Source organism: Physeter macrocephalus, chromosome 8 (genome assembly GCF_002837175.3).
Source record: "Physeter macrocephalus isolate SW-GA chromosome 8, ASM283717v5, whole genome shotgun sequence".
Taxonomy (NCBI): Eukaryota; Metazoa; Chordata; class Mammalia; order Artiodactyla; family Physeteridae; genus Physeter; species Physeter macrocephalus.
This window is the reverse complement of record NC_041221.1, coordinates 117,604,838-117,615,029: the sequence shown is the minus strand read 5'-3', so window position 1 is coordinate 117,615,029 and position 10,192 is coordinate 117,604,838.

Sequence of the window (10,192 nt, the reverse complement as noted above, 5' to 3'; positions counted from 1 at the left end):
CCCTGCGTGTCCGGAGCCTGTGCTCCGCAACGGGAGAGGCCACAACAGTGAGAGGTCCGCGTACCGCAAAAAAAAAAAAAAAAAAAGAATTAAATTCTACTTCTATTGGACTCTGGTGAATATAAACAACACATTTCTCTCAGGCTCCTGCTCTTGATTTTGATCTATTTAAAATAAAAAGAAAGAGGGAGAGAGTAAGATAAATTGCCAGTGTCATGAATTCTGCATTTGACATTAAACAGCCCACTTAAATGCTGCAAAATTGATAGTTCTGTATTGGGTTCACAATGTGATAATAATAATGTAGTGTTATAACATTTATTTCCAGGCAGCTCAGATCAAAGGCTTTTTATTTTTATTTTTTTAATGGACTATTTTAACAATCTGTAAGTCAGATAGAATTTTTTTTAACAGACTGGGAGGCTGAGGCTTAGGAAGTTATCTGAGACCCACTACTGGGTAAAGAATGCAACCACCCCTGTAATAAGTTAAAGAGTGGCAATAAAAATACCAGCTCTGACTATGAATTAAAATAGAGGCTTTAGAACAGTCCATTCAGCTTACAATGTGGTATACATTTTATGCTTGGTTAATATCTCAGCTTTGAAATAAGAAATTTAAAATTAAGTCACCCTTTCAAAGATTTGAAATTCTTTCCATATGAAATATTGAAGTATGTTTTTCCAAAGTTCAAATGGGCATAAATTTTTCTTTCCCCACACACTTTCCCTAAAGTATAACATAATATTGTTTATACAAGGTTATTCCTGCCAATAAATAGGCATATATCCTGTGAAAACCGGTTCCTCTGAATTTTAGAGAAATATTGAATCAATTCCTATATCCAAGAGATCACATTAGCTACCATTTAGAAAGAGTTAACTACATACTAGGTACTGTGATACGATAAAAATCTTCTAAATAGGTACTGTCTTATCATCAACCCTGTTTTACAGTTGAGGAGAGAGAGATTCAGTTTGGTTAAGTAACTTCAAATTCAAAAGTCAGTAAATGCCAGAGAATGACATTTTCTAATTCTGGAGCTCAGATCACATGACCTACCTCAGTCTGGTGCTCACTGTGAAAAGACCCAAGTGGAGCAGAAAAGAGTGACTGATTGGACTACCATGGCTATTGGGTTGATGGTCTGTCATCCACAGTAGAACTTTTAGATATGAGAGGCTGGTATGATTTGATGAGCCTAAGGGTTAATGCCACCCAGGTCATTCATTCAGAGCCCAGGCTGGGACCAGGTCAAAGAAGTTCTCTCTCTCTTTCCTGAAACCTCTTGTGGATAATTCTGTTTGGGAATGAAGACAAAAAGTCCCTCTTCCACAGGGCAGTCAATGGCTCTGTGGGAATGAAACTGGAGACTAAAACTACCCCTGATCCCCTCTCTAGCTGAGCCGTACTAAAGACAACTCTCACCTGGAAGACCAGTATTTCCAATAGGTTGAAGTAGAGGTACTTCAAATAAACAAATAAAACAAATAACAGAGTTATTTGTAATAGAGTTCCAAGGACTTCTACAAAAATTAACTCATGCATTTTAATCTTCATAATCATCCTATCAAGGAGAAACTATTATTATCCCCACTAATTAAGTAGCATCCCCAAAGCTTCTGAGCTAGTAAGTGTCAGAGCAAGAATTCTAATCCTTGGAGTCTCATTCCAACCTGTATTCTTAACCACCATGCAACGCTACCTCCTATTGCCTGACTAGCCTCAACCCACTGATAGCCCTGGAAGACTGATTGGTCTAGAAACACAATAACCAGTCTGTATAACACAGACCAGACTCAGGACACTAATGGCCCAAGCAGATTAGTTATCCTAAGTGTTGACTGATTCACACTGATTAAGATGTTATTTCAGGTACGTATTTTGAACAAGTGCATTAGCATAGGCTGAAAATAAAAGCCCTGATATAAGCAAGCGGTATCCAATTTCTGAGGACTGTGAAAATAAAACCACAGGAATGATCACAGAAACACAGCCATGGAGGTTAAGCGCATGGACTTGGAGCCAGATAGTCTGGGTTCAGATTCCACTAGCTATGTGGCCTCACAAGTTACTTTGACTTGAATATTTGATTCCTCATCTTTAATTGGGGGCTAATAATACCTACCTATTTGGGTTGTTGCAAGGATTAAATGTAAAGCATTTACAATGGAATATGACATTGACTAAGGATTAAAGGAAGGTTGCCTACTGAACCTATTTCCATACTAGAGAATGAGCGGAACCTGGACAGTGCAAGAAGAGAAATACAGGTCTCATCATCACAAAGATGTTTTCCTTAGTCATAGCGGGTCAAGAGATTTTATCAGGGCCATAGTGATAAGCAACTGGAAATCAATATCCATACTCTATTTTGTGCCTCTTTTACAATGTTGATTAAAAGTATGTCCATGTTTGTTGTTCTCAACTAATTTTTGTCATCTACAGTGATTCCAAAATATGACCACACATTTCTGCCAATTCAGTATGCATCTTCTATGCTATGTGATTTTGCCTATCCCATTAGAAAGGGAGTCTATTTCCCAACCTTTGAATCTGGGTTGGCATTTTTCTGACAGAATGAAGCAAAAGTGAGGTATAATACTTCCAATACTAGATCGTAAGAAGATTTGCAGCACTCTGCTCTTTCTTTGTTAGAAGGATGTCCTCAGACTATCATGAATAGAAGTCAAGGAAGCCTACTAGAGGATTAGACCAGGTGAAGGAGAACAAAGGGCTTTAGCTGACAGCATGCTAGGCACATCTGCCAGACATGTGAGTGATGCCATCTTACCTTCCAACCCAACTCAGCCCACCCTTTAGCCAAATGGAGCTGCATGAATGAACCCAGGAAAAACCAGCAGAAGAACCAATAAGAATTCTGAGAAATAATAATGTATTGTTTTAAGCCACTAAGTAGTTGGGATGGATTGAACACAGCATTAAATAATTAAAACAGCATCTTCATGAAAGTCCTGAATTAAAGAATGTTTTTAGAAATTCCTATGTTATTTCTAAGACTGGGTAGACCCCATGTAGTAACAGAACTGAGTTTTTGGCATCTAGATGAGGCAGAACAGACAGACATTTTGAGGAATATTGTCTTTACCAGGTTTATTTCAGTCTGATTTGATGCTCTGGTAAATAACACTTCCCTCTGAAATCCAGGAAGGCCATTTTTCTGCACAGGGCATTAGACTTCCAGAAATATTTATAAATAGAGCTTAGATTAGAGCACATGCCTGGGAGCTAAACCATCTAAAATTAGTTCCCAGCTTACTAGCAAGTGAGTGCTAGCGATTATACGTGTGTGTGTCCAACACATTGAATAAACAAGACTCATAAGATACTATCACAAAACAACTTAATTTTTATCTATCATTGTTTCTTTAAACATTTCTTTTGCAGGGAATTTTTTCCTTGTCCATGCATAAAAATTCACTACAAAATCCATATCCTATTCTTCTTGGGTTTATATCTAATCTTAAACTTTCCAAATTGCTAGAAAAGAAAATGTATTCTTACAAATATAAAACAGGGATACAAGCTAATATTAAAAATATAAATGTAGACAGATTATAGAAGGAAGGTGGGAAAATATATAATAATAATTAATAATGCATTTAAGTCCTTCATTTAAAGAGAAGACTTTTCAGATTGGATTAACAAATAATATTGGACTACATACTTTTATGAAATATTCACTAATGCCAGATGATACAGAAAGCTATTTTTTAAATAAGTATTAGCCATGATGTGCCAGCGAGATAATTGTCAATATATTAAAATTTTAAAAATACCTGAATATGTGGCAAAAAACATTGTATGGCATACAAGGGTTTTTGTTTGTTTGTTTTTTTGGTTTTTTTTTAAGGAGGAGACAGTACAAAATAAAACTTTTACACCTTTACGTGTGGATAATGAAGTACTGAAATGTAAAGAACAAAGGCTTTTAGATGGGTGGAAAAACATGTCTGAGCCTTCCTGTCTTCTCAAAATAAGAACCAAAGTACTAAAAGTACAAAGCACTAGATCAGTATCTGTAGCATTATAAGCTGTTCTTGGTAGTGGGGGATAGAGAAGAAATACATCATAGAGTCTAATTGTCCAAGAATTTATTGTCTTATATGAAGAGACAGCCCACGTATTCATGTAATAGCTGAGTAACACTGACATTCTAGTTTTGAAATAATTGAATAAACACTGAGAGCTGTAAGAGTTCTAGGCAGAATCAGACCACTGTGGGAGGCAGCAGAAAAGCAAAGCATCATGAGGAGGGATAAATGGATTAAAACTTGACCTTGAAGTGGAGAGATGAGAAGTGCGTGTTGGTGGGGAGGGGAATATATTTGAAATAAAATAAGTTTTTGCTTTGGGGTCATAGTTTTTTATTGTGTTTACTGATTGAATGGATGAATAACTCAGAAGTCTGCCTAAACTTAGAAAGATACTATGGTGGTTTATTGACAGTCTCAGACATAGTCGCAGATCAGTGGGAATACAAGAGTGGAAAGGTTTTATTTTTTTTTCTCATATTACCATCCCCACCTCCTCTCTTCTCATTCTTCAAAAATAACTCAGGAAGATTCTATGGAGATCAGGTCACTGTCCATTATTAAAAAGTCCTATTTAGTCTAACGAAAAACTCCAATTGTACCCCCTCACATCTCCCAGTTCAGCCTTATACCTTGGTGGGGACAGCCTGTGCAGGGGTTCTGCTTTTTACTTCTTCCTTTCTTCCTCTGATGCTTTCAGTCACGAGGGAGGGAAGAAGAATGAGTAACTCTCTCATTTAACTAGCTGCTTCTGTAGCTCCTCACCTGGTTAAACTGAGTGGCTTCTGTTGCCTTTTGTGAGACCAGCATCCAAAAATTTGCTATATATTTGGGCCCATGTGTAATTCATTTAAAGGCCCTGGTAGGGGGCTTCCCATCCTACAGATCTTTGATGTAGGAGACCTGCAAACTCTTCAGCATACCACTTTAGCATTTGCTCATGGGGATAAACTTTGTGGACTCATGCTCTGTGGATCCCCTCCTAGAAGGCATGCATGGTTTTCTTCCGGCTTCTATTCAGCACTTCCAGTACATTTCAGCTCTTAAACTAGCTGGTACAGCCCACAACCCTTTGCTGCTGTGATGTCCCCGTTAAAGCCCCATTCACTTAGGTATGACACAAATCCAGCAACCTTCTTTGGTGACCATGTGATTTAGATGAAACCCATTTGTTATGTCATGTTGAATGTAGGAATGCAGGCTTTTCCACTGATACCTTCTCTCCACCTGCCATCTTTGACTGACTCTTTCCATTCTTCTCCAATAGGCATGGAGAGCTGCTCAGAAATTCCACACATAAACAAATGTATAAATGCAGAATGAGAAGACAGTGTCATGACTGAACTCTGTGTGTAATTTCTTGGAGAGGGGAGCACCCATTTTGCCTTGGAGAGCTCCTTCCCTACTCCTTTATCTTCTGTTACATAGACAGTGGCCATAGGAGGTAAAGAGCGATGCTGGGGAGAGGGAAGCAGAGCCAGACAGACCTTCAACTGCATTAATTTCTCTTTAGTAAAGGAGCTACTTGATGCTTTGTCCTCAAACTGGGGTACTAGTCACCAATTCTGGAAAAAAGGAAAATCTTCCTCAACATCCCCTTACATTGTGACATCTAGTCCTCAAATGACATTATCATTTTGTTCTGCTGTTATACTAAAATACCAAAATTAGTGTAATTTTTTAACTCTCAGATTTCTTTCACAGTAATTTACAGCTGTTTACTTCTATGTGTTTTGGTACATGTCTTAAAATCGTTTTTCAAAATCTTTTAAAACTATGCTTTCAAATCTTCATATACTTCTGCTTAAACGGCACTGCACCTGGTAAAATGTTGGTTCTATACGTGGTTGCACAGACAGAAGCAAAACTAAGTATCATTCATTCTTATCATGTTACTGGTATCTAGTTGGTTCAAATAAAATCTGTGGTCAAAATAGAGACAATAACAAGTTTTGATACACTTCCAATTTTATTAATGTCTGAAAAGTTTAGTTTTTATCTCTTTTCCATATCAGGAAAAAAAATGCAAAAAGAAAAAAATACCATAAGGTCCAGCTTACAGTAGCCTATATGATGGATCACTTCCCCAAAGAAACTGTATATTTGTGTGTATATACAGTTTCTCAGGAACACATTGACAGCAAAACCCATCCCTGAATGGTTTGAGCCAGAATTGATCACTTGTGGTTTTACATGAGGTAGAATAAGTAGAGGAAAATTAAATATGATTCATTTTTATCATATTTCTCTGCAGTATCTAGTTGGTCCAAATACAAACTGTAGTCAAAATGTTCTCTTATTCCAGAGAGAAAAATATTAAACCATTAATCCACTTGACTGATTTATTTGGCAGCTTAAATATTTTGGTTTATTCAGTGGTTCCAATTTCTAAAAAACCTGATTCTGAAACATGAATGTTTAACAGAACACTTCTAGGAGATCACGAACCATGTCCAAAATATTTGCTATTCTACTGCCAGGTCCTATGCTGAATGAATAGTCAATCAGTCAATCTATCTGTCTATCTATTTATCCATCTATCTATCCATCCATCTATCTATCAATATGGAAAAATTAATTATCCCTTTCAATTACATCTAGCCATGAACTTTTGGTTAGTAAACAAACAAGCTAGAGATGAAGAAATTTTAAAATAGATCAGAGTTATTTGCCATACTGTGGCTGACAGTACCTTCAACTCCTCATGTATTCATCCATTCATAATATTTTTTTCATGTCAGAATGTTGTAGCTGGATGCAGTAGAGAATAGAAAGGCAAAGTCTCTGGTTTCATAACGTTTGTCTTCATAAGACTGTCCCTAACAATCACAATTCCAACTGGGGGAACAGACTATAAGCAGATGAATATATGATAAGTGTTAAATACTAATAGAAATAAAGGAGAATATGAGAGATATAGCATCCTGGGGTTTGGCCAGAATATTATTTTTTGTCATCATAATGATCACCAAATAATTGATTTCACAGTTTTGAACAAAAATTCAGTTCACTAATTCAGCACACACTTTATTTCATTAATTCAGCAAATACTTACTGAGAGCCTAGCCTGTCTGTGCCCATCACTAGAGAGACAGTAGAAAGCAAAATAAGGCTTGTTTCCTGCTCTCAAGGACATTACAGGTGAGTGTGCAAGAGAAATAGTAATTCAACAATAGCCTGGACAGGTACAATATCCAATCCATTTACATGGTTACTCACTCCAATACACTATGTATGGGTGTGAGATGGAGAATAGTGGTTCTGTTGTGTTTACTGCTGTAACTCCTTAATAAATCAACTAAATACATGAGACATTCTGAGGATCTAGAAAATAAACCTAATTCTAGTGTCAAAACCTCAACTTGGGTTAGTCATTCACATGGATCATTTCTTTGACTCTCCACCTGGTTTTAGTGGTTGGAAACTTACTTCTTAGAATCAGCTAAAATCAAATGTAGTCATTTTTTAAAGATGCATGAAAAAATATATCTCATAAACTATAAAAACTGGTTTAATTTTCCAAAACGTAAATATAAAAGCAGAGAAAAGGAAAATTTTTTTTTTTTTTTTTATAAATCAAGGGCTTCCCTGGTGGCACAGTGGTTGAGAGTCCGCCTGCCGATGCAGGGGGACACGGGTTCGTGCCCCGGTCCAGAAGGATCCCACATGCCGCGGAGCGGCTGGGCCCATGAGCCATGGCGGCTGAGCCTGCGCGTCCAGAGCCTGTGCTCCGCAACGGGAGAGGCCACAACAGTGAGAGGCCCAAGTAACGCAAAAAACAAAACACAAAAAAAATCAAGTCATATTTAAAAATTGGCTTCATGACCAGCATTTTGCTCACAGCATCATTAAAATAATCTCCTTTGGATATACTCTCACACAGAATCATCATTAAAAGTTGTGCTTACATTGTGTTTAATCCCAAGGTATTCACGAGGACATCTCTGCTCAGATAAACTTTTACCACTTGAAAAAAAAAAAAATCAAGTCATATTATGACAACCCAGAGCATATGTTGAGTTGTGCCATACCTAAAATATACATTGTGTCTCAAGTAAAATGGTGATTTTGGAGAATAACAAGATTTCACTAATAAAGCTATTTTACTCTTTAAATTTCTCTTTCATGTTATTTGTTAAAATATTTATTAGTGTCTACAGCTGAGATGTCAGTTAACATACACATTTTAGCAGGTAAGCATATATGAGTTTGAGGAAAGAGAAGGTAGAGAGTCAAAGTGATGGGTTTAATCACTTGGCAAAGTGAAGATGATGCAAATATTTTTGCGTTATTGTTACTTGTGAAGATCTCTATGGTCTGACTGTTTATATCCCACCCAGTACCATAGTCCTACCAGCTACAGTTTTATAGTTATATTTCCTCTCATGCTGATCTCAACCAGTATTAGCAGTCTTATTTTGATTCCATTGTTTTATTATGCATACACACTTTTCTTAAACAGTAAACAGTTATTATAACCAAAAGATTTACTGGTTTTGTAGATTGCCATTGCTTCTTGGGTTCCACAGTTTTTTTTTGTTTATGTTTTGCTAAATTGTATCCTTCTGTAATTCATTCCAGGTGAGTTTATGGGTAATAAAATTTCTGAGCCTTTGCAGATATAAATGAATGTCAATATTTCACTATTACATGAGTGTATAATCCTATGAATAATTTTAAGATAAAAATTATTTTCCTTCCGTCTTTACAAATTTTACTGTATTGCCTTCTTGTACCCCCTTTTAAGCAAAAGAAAAGTATGAAATGAATTGAATTGTCATTTCTTTTCTGTTTATTTTTTCTTGTCTAGAACCACTTATGATTTTCTTTTAATCAATGAATGTTCATATTTCATCACATGTATCTGGATGTAGTCTTTTTCATTCATTCTGTTCAACAAATTATTTTTTCAGTATGGGAAAGAAATTTAGTTCAGGTCTGAATTTTCTACTTCTATGACTGTTTTGTATATTTTTTTTAACCTGTCAATCTTTTTTTTTTTCTTTTTGGTCATTTGCTATGTGGAAATTGAAAGATCAGAATTTCTTATTTAACTTTATTTTTGTCTTTTTCAGCTATATTCTGAGAGATTCTCTTAGCTTCATCTTTTAATTTACCAATTCTCTTTCCATCTGTGATCATTTTGTTATTCAGCCAAGTGATTGAAATTTGTATTTCAAAAATCACATTTTTGTCTTTATGATTCCCCACTGATTCCTTATTTTGAATGCTGAAATATTTAAAATCTGAGAAGATAGTTTATATTTATTTTAACCATATTTTTCTTGGTCTGTTAAATCACTCTCTTTGGATTTGCGTTCTTCTGCTTGTTGAGCTTGCTGCCTCTGTATTATGGTGTTAGCATTATTCAAATTTTAGGTTAATCTTGATTGAAGATTTACCTTTATATGTGAGATGACCTGTAACTGATCTGTGAATGGTACAGGTGGCTTGTGATTGTGGGAGAGCATGGAAATGATTCTAGGAAAGGCTCTACTCTTCCAAGCACAGTGGCTCCTGATTTTCCTAGCTTTTAATGCAGTTATAGAAGTATAAAAAAATTTTAAATATATTTTCCTTGTAATGTCTAGTGATTTGCCATGAACTTGTGTCAGATTGCAGCTGGTGATATTTATCATTTTAAACCATATTTACTCATTAGTTTTATAAACTTTTCTAATTTAGAATTGGACTACAGAGATTACAGATAGTTGAAATGATTGCCATAGTTTATATTATGCAGAAAACTGTTCCTTAAAATTCTGTATAGAGTTAATGGTATATGAAAGAGTTTCAGTCCATTTTTCCCCTTTGAGTAAGGAATGTATGCTTCCAAATTTCAAAGAGCAGCACATGTTTTTATATTACAAGGATACTTTTTTTTTTTTTACTTAAGGTAGCAACAAGAAGGTATTTCTAATTAGACATATTTTTATTGCATTCATTTCAATGACTAAATACATAACTACTGTCTCATTTTATAAAAATTGTATATTGTTCCAGAGAGTATATTTCTAATCCTAAATAAATTTGAGCCTGTTTTGGATAATTTTGGAAAAAATTTGGAAGATTACATCCAAAATATTATCTCTGTATGGCAAGATTATGGATAATTTTTTGTTTTCTTTTTCTTGTGT